Genomic DNA, 9,424 nt, shown 5'->3' with positions numbered 1-9,424 from the left:
TGGTTTGTGTTTGTTTGACCTTTGACCTACAGACATGCAGAGGTCAAGACAAAAAAAAGAAAGAGTTTTTTTTTTCTTTTTTATGATCCCAAGGAACCAGATGAGCCCAATCTTCTCTCTTTTGTTTGAAATGCTTTCTTTCATTATTTTGAACAGTCAAGGCATCTCAATGTGTGAAAAGAATTCAATAAGCGTATTGACGAGTCTAACTCTAACAGAGCTACTTACTTTAACAAATCCATGCACTTAGGTTTTTCTCAGTCTTTTCTTTTTTATTGCCTCTCATAAAACACCTTCATTCCTCAAAAAACACCCACATAGGCTTTTCTTGTGTGTGTCCCAGAGGATGCTTTTCACATGCAATCTCAAGAAGCTTTGGCTTGACCATTGACCTTTGAGAGCACGAACTGTCCCATTCTTTCTTGGACGCCTTAACAGTCCCACTCTTTTTCCCAAGGTACTGTTCATTACCTGTCGGGTCCGAGTGATAAGGAGCGATTTCCGTGTCACAGCCAATCTTTCTGCTCTTTTGTTACCCTCCCTTTCCCATGGCCGTAACCTTTAGCATGCCCCATTGGATGACTCACACACAAACACACACACACACACACACACTCCCACACACACTCACTCTGACACACAATCACACAGTGGAGTGGAAACACGTGCACACACTCCCACACACACACAAAGACACATGGCTGTACAGTCATATATGGTACAGCATGTTAACATACAGACTCTCACACACTGAACAGGGTCATTGATCGGCCATGGGGATTACGCACCCCACAGCTCAGGGGTTTACAGATCATACATCATATTGTATACACATACATTTTGTAGCTTAGTCTAGCTCACTGAATATTGTGCAAGCACAGATGCAACCTCTGTGTGGTATTATGGTGTCCAATTATCTTATTTATCTCCTCATTCTCTTGATAAGGTCTGTATTATGATTTTTGCACTTAAAGTTATAAAGTTAAATATGTTTATTTTGGTGTTAGTACAGTAAATGGATAAATATCCCCCAAAAAAAGATTTACATTGCCAAAAATGTTGTCATCACATCATCAACATGAATGACATTGTGAATGAGATTAATTAAAGGCTGGTTTCTCTGGAGGTCATCATGTTTGTGGCCCCTCAACTAAACTGGTGAATAATGATATGTCAATTAATGTTGATATTAAGGAATCAAGTACCCTAATGTATGAGAATTCATGTGCCCTTACAAGGCCCTTACAAGGGTTACCAAATGCTGTTTAAGATCGTTTTATTCAACCTGCTTCACATTCGGTGGTTTTTACGCTTACACAGCAACTTTGATATTTAGGCTATATATATATATATGAGAGACATTCATTTATTTCAGTTTCTTATTATGATTTGAGAATATACTGTGAACAAGCTTAGCCTTACAGACAAAAACAAAGAGATGCCACATGGGTTAGTTTATGCAGTGCCAATTCTTCACTCCTGTCCCACAGTTTTGCTAAACTGAGTCACTGACAAGTGTTTCCTTTTGGAACAGTATGGTAAAAAGGACTTTCAAGGGTGGTCAGGGGCGCTGATGGTATGCAGAGGATGCAGGTAATGCTCCCAGACTGATCAGACACAGAACTTTCCGGTGTTTATTTCAGTATCTGACCTCAGCCATCTGGGTGCTTGTACCCCTGAAGACCTCCCACGCCTTGATATACCCCACTGAGGTGAAAAGGTCGGGCTTGGCATCCTCGCCATACTGCCTCCCCGACTGTGACTATTTAAAACCATAGTGTGCCCTCTCTCTCTCTCTCTCTCTCTCTCTCTCTCTCTCTCTCTCTCTCTCTCTCTCTCTCTCTCTCTCTCTCTCTCTCTCTCTCTCTCTCTCTCTCTTCTCCATCGTTAGCAACCTTGAGTTGCTGCCAGTTGTGTGATGTTATGCCCACCTAGTGTGTGAGCAGTTTGCCAACTTGCGATTGCAAGACTTCATTTGTCTATTTGCCAGGAATGGAATTGTGCCTTGTCGATTTTCTTGCAAAGAACACAAAAAAAAATCAAATGCAGAATGTAAAATCAAACTCAGAAAATGTGTAGCAACCTTGTGGTGGGTCACTCTCTCTCAAGTAGTGATGGGTTTCAAATACTGCTTGCATGCTTAGAATATCATCACTTTCAGGGTCCGAGGAGCATCTTTGGTTACACACCTTATCCCTTCAGACAGCTGGTATTTAGCGAAGCTTCACGATTTCACACCTCCGGCAGTTCAACAGCTGGACTGCTGAAGATGGAAACCTTGTGGTTTTCAGGTTGGACTCCCTGGCATGAGTCCCTGTTAGCGACTTGGATTCAGCCTACGCATCGGCTCCCTGAAATGGAAACCCGACCAAATGCAACATGAACACCCAGGGAGTGTCTACAGTTGTATTAATGTTCCTTAAGCTACAGGTCCCAGATCTGACACCACAGGAAGCAATTATATGTGAAAGTGTCATTTTTATACAGACTTTTTTGTCTGATGTCTCACTAGCGGCTCGTCAATCTCCAACGCACTCCCCCTGATCCACAGCATATGGCAGAGAATAGAGGGTAATGGATAGCACATACAGTAGACATGTCAGAGCCAAATCGCATCAGTGTATGTTCTGTGTGTGGTCTTTATGTTGGACCATTGGCAGTTATTTTAGAAAAGTTTTTTTCTTTTTAATGCCTTGATCTTGGTCTCTTTCTCTCTCTGTCTCTCTCTCTCTCTCTCTCTTACACACACACACACACACACACCAACACACATGGTTTAGCTGTAACCAGGGAGTATAGCTACACCACTGATTGATTAGGGTGATTATCCATGTTTTATGGGTAATTAGAGGCAAATGAAGCCTCCCCAGAAATAACTGAGATCAGTGCTTGTGTACCCCATTATTGTAATAGCTGTGGTCACCAAGAGACAAATGAACCTGTCTTTTATTTGATATGTTGTTAGATATCTGATATTACTGATTTGTGCAGCGAAGAGAAGTACCCACCTATTTTAACCATAATCAAGATATTGTTGTTTGTTTTTTCTTTTGCTTTAAAACACCATTCTGTGGCTCCAGACATGAGGCATGTAAGTCCCAGAAGGCCTATTCTCAGTGCTCTCCCACTCCTTTCCCACTCGCTATATCTCACCAGTAAGGAGCCGGCGGCCACACAGCAGGACATACAGGGGCCAACACCCACCATTCTCTCTCTCTCTCTCTCTGTCTCTCTTTCTCTGTCGTGCACTGCTTTCTTTTCTTTCCACTGCCGACAGAGAGACGCTCACACAGCTGTGGAGGAGTCGGAAAGCAGACAGGCGATAAAGAGGGTTTGTGCCTCTATCTCGGGCCGTCCAGCCGGACACAGGGCCCTTGGACAGGATAAGGACGCGGTGCCACTCGGATGCGCTGGAACTGGGCCCGAGATTAGGCCATGTGGACAGGGCTCTCAGCAGCCGCGATGCTGTCCGTGGACGTTGACTTATATGGCTTGGCGGTAGCGCTTGTATACCTTCACTGATGCCAGCATGGGAGATATCCTAAGAGGTGAATGAGTGTTACTGCTGGTTCAGCAAAGCTAAATAATAGAGAGCATCAAGTCCTTGATCCTCTGCCAGGCTCTCTCATCAAACAGGATAACATTTTGTTACCGTAAAAGTAATGTATGTGAGGCATTGCTGTAAAGTTGCTTCTTTCTTGCTTTCTTCCAACCCCCACCCCTATCATAAGATGTCATGAGGTGTCCTTGCACACGATATAAAAGAAAGATATGATCTTTATATTGAAGAGAAGATCTCAGAGAGGCACACAAGTTATGGGCTGATTCAGCTTGCATGAGCTGTAAGCTATATAACAAAACAAAAAGTGAAGGTTCTTGTGAGGCAGACAAGGGGTTGAACTATCGACAGCTCTGACACTTTAAAATCCAGAAATGCCCTCTATTTGGCAGCTCTGTATGCAGCACGACTATTACAACCCCCCCCCCCCCCCCCCCCCCCACACACACACACACACACACACAAAATATTAAACCTTTCCAGAATATGAGAGGACCACAGGTCCCACTGGCCACAGGAGAGAACAAAATGCACCCAATGGCTGGGACCCAGACCGTAAATATCGTGCGGTGGTGTTGAGTACCAAACAGCATTCCTCCCTGCAGACGTCTGCAGCACCCTCCAAGCTCAAGTGTGCCTTTTCACCAACAGACAGTCTGTTCTGAAGTCTGAAGGTACACAGAGTACGCAAACCATATAATAGTCTGTTCATGTACAGGAGGTAGTTACTATGTACAGGTGTGTGTGTGTGTGTGTGTGTGTGTGTGTGTGCATGCGTTTGTGCGTGTGTGTTGTAAGAACATCTTTACAACGCTGCAAGATGTTCCACCCTAATCCAGTCTCTACCAGACATTTGCAGAGACTGCTGAGATTTCCATGTGCTGTCCCTTAGCTCTTAAAACCATCAGTATTGGCCTCTCAGATACAAACCTTGTTTGTGTATCTAAAGCTTTACACACATGTGTTAATGATTGGTTAAGAAGGACTGTAAAGCATCAAGCAACAGGGAGAAAGAGGGAGAGAGAGAGAGAGGAGAACACTTAAATGAGTTTCAGAGGGTGTGTGCACACAAATGACCTCAGAGCAGAATGACCAAAGTGATGGTTTATTATTGCAGCTATGTATCATGACAAATTATTTTAGACTATGATGTACTCCGCTGACCTTGTCCGTTATTGTTAAAACTGCAAGTCATAACCATAAAAAAATCATCATTTGGGAAAATTTCCTCTTCTAACCTTGGTGGGTAAAATCCAAGTTCAAACATAATTTTGAGGTGTTGTGTCTAAAACATTGACTAATAAACAGGTCTCGACAGCATGTGGGCAAAGACATTTTGCTACAAGGCAGTGACTGTGCGCAGAGCTGTCTCTAAGATCTGTGGCTTGGCTTGCTAATGCAATATGACTGAATAGAGTGTTAGCGATGGATCCCGAAACAGTGTTTTCTCTTTGCGCTAACCAAAGGGATTGTTAAAATGCCCACTTGAGATCTTATAATTCTGAGCATATGTTTTATGTCACTTTTCATTTCACTTAATCATTAACATCATTCCCGTTGTACAGAGACTCTGTGATGTGCCATAGCACACTATAAAGAGATCATTATAAAACTAGATAGTTTGTGCCATGCTGTACTGTAAGTGCTATTCAAGCATTGCTAAAGCAAAAAGGGTACATGTAAAGACCACTTATAGCTACTTATTTAACACAATGTGTCACTGCATACAGCGCGTATGATACTGTATAACAAAAGGGTGAGTTCCAAGACATTATCAGAAGTGTCCAAGATCAGAGCATGTACACAGTACAGTTAACGACATAGTAAGCCTTGCACACGCGCCCCAGTGGCTATGGGCATAAGATATGAGTACAGAGGGAGCAGAGCCTGTTGCTCTCTGGTCCAAACAACAGCCCGTAGTGATGCCCCATGGTACTGTACATCACTGCATTGTGCATGCATGTCAAACAACAGCCATCTTTGTTCCATCCAGTCACCTTGCCTTCACATTGCTCTCTGGTATGTATGTGTGTGTGTGTGTGTGTGTGTGAGAGAGAGAGAGAGAAAGAGAGAGAGAGAGAGCATCCATGCATATGTTTTGTGTGTGTGTGTGTGTGTGTGTTTATTGTGTGTGTGTGTTTGTGTGTGAGAGCATCACTGCGTATGTTTGTTTGTTTGTGTATGTTTGTGTTTGTTTGTTTGTTTATGGATTAATGAGCATGTGTGTATGCGTGTGATAGCCTCAGGACTGCAAAACCCCACAAACTTGGCAAAGCAAACAAAACTTGGCAATATGACAGTATTCCACAACACAACAAAAATGACAGAAAGCATAACATTTCTGAAAATATTTACATTATTAACAAGCTGAAATGCATTATTATTGCAAACTGTTCTGTGCAAATGCTGTTTTGGTCTAATGTTTTTGCCCCCAAAGGCCAAGTATTTACTGTTTTCTTACATGTAGTTTTTTTCTGAACCATAATACTGTGATCTCTGTAACTGTGTGTGTTTTCTAAAATCATCTTTTGCCAGCTAAGGTTTTTATGACTTTGTTATATGTAATCTAAATTTTGTTTTTCCGTACCAACAGGCATAAGTTGAACTCATGGCAGCTGTGACATGTTTAAAATATGCTCTGCATCCAAAGTTTATAAGCAGTAGCTGAGACCAAACCATATGATGCACTCCCCTGAGAGACAACTGGGAAGCTTAGCCAGGGATGCTGGAACATGCAGTATGCAGCACATCAGTACACACCAATCAGTGTGTATCATGGTGTTGCTGTAGGAAGGTTACATTTTATCCAGAGGCCCACAATGTCTTACTAAGACTTGTACAGGCTATATTAAATGAAACTATTTAACCAGAAAGCAAGAACTATTGAGTTAATTGTAGCATGACTAACATACAGTCACACAACCGGTGTGTTAATCAGTCTGGTGCAAACCTTCATGAGTTAATGATCATCCTTTATCCTCTCAAAGTTTATTGGATATATTTACAGGTTTCTTCTGTACCAATACGAGGGGTCAGACAACATGAATCTACTGTATCCTTGTTCAGTGACCATTAAATTGTAGCATATATGACAACAGGATGAAAACAAATGCAAGTTTATGTGGATAGAGACTGCTGTGATGGCTGGATCTAATTTCACAGTGATTCCATGACGGAATCATAAAAGAAAGCCATGTGTTATCCTGTGTCTAGATGGGTGTTTATGTTAAGTCACTATAGGGGATTTCTGGCAACGAGTAATCTTAAAGTGGTGCCAGTGACGTGGTTCCTCTTTATGAGTGGGTGAGAAGTGGGTACACTCTTGACAGCCCAAGACAAAACTTCACTCAGTTCTTCTGAACTTCAAACCCCAGCTCGACAACGAGTCAAGGTGAGCAGATTTTTTTCTCAGGAGTCAGGACCGACTTTTAACTGTCATGGATAATTTATAGGTTGTCATAGCGCTGTAAAATATGATGGAGGTATCATTGGTGCACTTCACTTGGATACTGCTTAAATGGTGCTGGTCTAAGATTTGTAAACTAGGCTAATCTAAGACATAAAGAAAGCTAAGTGAATTTAAATGGCGAGTTTTAAACTTCGTGACAGGTGAACAGCTTCACTGAGCATGCTTTGAACCTTTGTAAAGCCGAAACGCTATTCAAGATGCGTAAAATGTATCCGTGAGATTTAAAGCTCTTAACGTAATTTAATCAGTCCGTTAACTTTGTTTTAACCTCTGTGACTTGGCAGAAAGCAGAAGCTAAGTATCTGATATAGAGCAGATGTTAGCGTAGAGTTCTGGTGACAGAGTTTGTGTTGGAGAAAGCAGACATGCGCTTGGATGTTCCTTAGAAATAAGATTAGGGATATGCTAACGGCTCGTGCTTTTGGCAGCCCAGGGGATGCAGAGAAACCCGTAGTCTACGTCACGATCCTCAGCTGGAAGCAATTTCCATTGTCAGATACCTATTAGGATTAAATGTTACAGTGCTCATGACTTAAGGTCTGCACTGTTTGACCAGAAATAGCCATAAATCCATTTGAATTACTCAAATGCTTTTCACACTAAAATGTCAGTTTTGCTCACACAGCTAGGCCTACCACAAACCAAGTGAAAATGATAAGCAGACGTTATCCCATGAAATTGTTCGATCCTCAGTCGAGTTTGACCTCATAGTAGGCTATAAATTCAAACAGTGACAAAAGTGGCTGTGTAGTGTGCCTGCAGCCTTGAGACGGCATTTATAGCCTAATCGGGGTGCGGGTTGTGGGTCGGGCAACTGGCTCGCGATGCAGACAATTGACATAGTTCTTAGTAGGCCCACACAGAGCCAAACTTCATGGCGTTCACCTAAATATAACGGTGTTCGTTGGACCGACACGGACCAGGTTCCTCCGCCAATAAGAAACCCCAATAATTCAATGTCTAAAAGAAACGTTGTGGTATGCCATCTAGTGGAGACACGATGAGAGACGCACAAAAATGCACACTGTGGGAAGGCTACATAACAATAGAGATGTAGTATGACCTTCTGTTATGTATCCTGCCAGCCCAGGACATATGCTGTATAGTGACCTATAGTGACTAGGTAACAACCTGGGTTATTAAATAGGAGAGCAATTAAATATTGACTGAACATGTATGAATAGAATGTAATGCAAAGCAAGGATTTCAATATATATCTTAGATGTTGTAGTAGAATAACTATTGCTAATTGCACACAGATGTCTTCACCTTTAAATCAAATACAGTTCATCAGCACACTGTGGGCTGTACAGAACCTTGTCCCCTTCCTCTACCCACACCCTCTAGGCCAACTCATCTCTGACAGAAGTGGTCGTAATTCAGTCTTTGTCCCCTGGGTGAGCTATAGCTCCACTCCATCCAGACTGTGTAAATTATTTGTAGGGATTTGACTTGATGCATTGTTTTGCAGGTCATCCCGGACAGAGCAAACAGCACCATTCTAACACAACCACTATTTGTTTGATTGTTAGTCTGTTGATATGATTAATGACTTTTTTGTTTGTTTTTTTGTTGCATTTATTTCACTGACTACAACCAACCACAGACTAATCCTAAAAAGTGAAAAATATATGTGTAGTTATATGGCTAAGGGATTTGCAATACATCAGAGAAGTAGATGAGTCTACAACCCATGTCGTATATGTCTTCATGAAGTGTTGAATGCATTTACATCTTGTGTTGAACCCCCTCCCCTCTTTGTAGAGTTAAGTGCTACCAAATGTTTTTGAACAACAATGAAGCACTGTTGAGCTTTCTCCCTCTCTCTCTCTCCTTCTCTCGCTCTCTCTTTCTCTCTCTCTTTCTGAAACATGGGTCACATACAAGAATAATGGCCCTGGACCATGCAACTCAGGAAGTTTGTGAAGACTGGTTTGGAGTTGCAAATCAGACCGCCACCCCTCTCACTTATGTACAGTAGAATGTTGCATTTGACTTGTTTGACACATACCACAGTCATTCATATATTACTGAACATCAATCATCCTTTTTGTGAAATACACTAAATAACTGGTTTGTCAGACAGTCAGTTTCAATTTACGGAGACTCTCTTCCCAAATCTTTCTTTGGCTTCTGCTATTATTCCATAGCGCTGCTTGTTTTGGAATACCCCCATTTATCTGACCATAAAACCATGGCTACTAAACTTTTTTTTTTTTTGTGATTGGATACAGACCCTCTGTGGGGCTTTAGCATCTGATGCTGAGGCAGTACGTGGGAGGCCTGTGAATTATATAACTCTACCCAGGTCTCTGTACCTCTGGCTGGTCCCGAGGGACTCCCCTGGAGTGTGTACGTACCGAATGACCCACAAAGAACGGCTCCCGCGAGTCCAC

The sequence above is a fragment of the Sardina pilchardus genome, chromosome 8 (assembly GCF_963854185.1).
Source record: "Sardina pilchardus chromosome 8, fSarPil1.1, whole genome shotgun sequence".
NCBI lineage: Eukaryota > Metazoa > Chordata > Actinopteri > Clupeiformes > Clupeidae > Sardina > Sardina pilchardus.
The sequence above is the reverse complement of the archived record's forward strand: the minus strand, read 5'-3'. Positions refer to the sequence as shown.